Consider the following 1,447-nt stretch of genomic DNA (forward strand, 5'->3'; position numbering starts at 1 on the left):
CGGGGGCATGGTGTGTAAGGGGCCGGGGGGCGTGGTGTGTAGGGGGCGTGGTTTGATGGGGCTTCGGGGACAGCACCGGCTGCAGTCAGGTATTATTGGTTGGTACGGTGGCGCGCAGGCAGAAAAGCAATAAACCAAGAAGAAGAAGAAGAAGAAGAAGACGACAAAGAAGACGAGATGTCAATGCCGGTTCAGGTGAGACACATTTATGTTATTTCTAAATTAACACTTAATGTCATTAAATTAACATTTAATGTCATTTTAACCGTACAGTCGCCAACCGACTGCAGTTGGCAGCAGCACATAGGTCGTTAACATTTTGGGAAGATATTGACGTTTAATTTAAGGTTAACGTTTTAGACATCTTTTGCTTGGCAGAGAGAGCATTAATTACTTTTTTCAAAAAAAAAAACCAATTTCTTCAAACTCAATACACTGAAAATGTCCGCGAGTAAACCCATTTTGTGTCTTCTTTTACATGTATTAGGCCAGTGGTTCTCAAACTTTTTACAGTGTGTACCAAGAACATATCGAGCTCTCCAAGTACCATTATTATCACCAACCTGAACATACAGTAGTGAAGGCTTACCCTACTGTTCACAAAGGAGGCATGCTGACTCTGAATATGAGGATTATTTATTGATAATTGTTGCCAGCAACAGCCACACTGTACACAACAGTAGCATTATAACTATATATAACATAACAAGGTGCAGCACCTCTTTACCTCTCATACACACAGCAAGCGAGAACATTAAGAAGAACAACAAGAGAAGAACAACAGCTGTGTACACACACACAATAGACCGGTAGAACCATAAAGTTAGCGCATTATGTCGGTATGAACAACACATGAAGACCTTTTTGGTCATCACTGTCACCATCTTCACATGTGGAACCAACAATATACACCTGTCTGAACATTATAATATTTTAAAATCTTTTTTATGGATTTTTTGAGGAACAGATTTTAAACATGATGAATTGCTCTCTTCAGACGGGCGTCTTCCCCACTGCCTTTAAAACGGCAGTGGTGAAGCTCCTTCTGAAGAAGAGCAATTTAGATCCCACTGTTTTTAATAACTACTGACCCCTATCCAACTTACCTTTTTTAAGTAAAATTTTAGAAAAACTGGTTTTTAACCAAGTCAACGACTTTTTAATCAGAAAAAATATTTTAGAAAGACATCAGTCTGGTTTTAGGATGAACCACAGTACCGAGACGGCACTTTTAAAGATTTTAAATGACATCAGGTGGAATTTGGATAACAGAAAACTTACAGTGTTGGTTCTACTGGATCTAAGCGCTGCTTTTGATACAGTAGACCATCATATTTTATTAAATAGACTTAAGCACCTGGTCGGCCTCTCTGGTACTGTTTTTAACTGGTTCAGCTCCTACCTCACAGACCAATGCTTTTATGTAAGTATGGATACGTGTTCCTCA

Source organism: Stegastes partitus, unplaced genomic scaffold (assembly GCF_000690725.1).
Source record: "Stegastes partitus isolate 25-593 unplaced genomic scaffold, Stegastes_partitus-1.0.2 Scaffold396, whole genome shotgun sequence".
Classification (NCBI taxonomy): Eukaryota; Metazoa; Chordata; class Actinopteri; family Pomacentridae; genus Stegastes; species Stegastes partitus.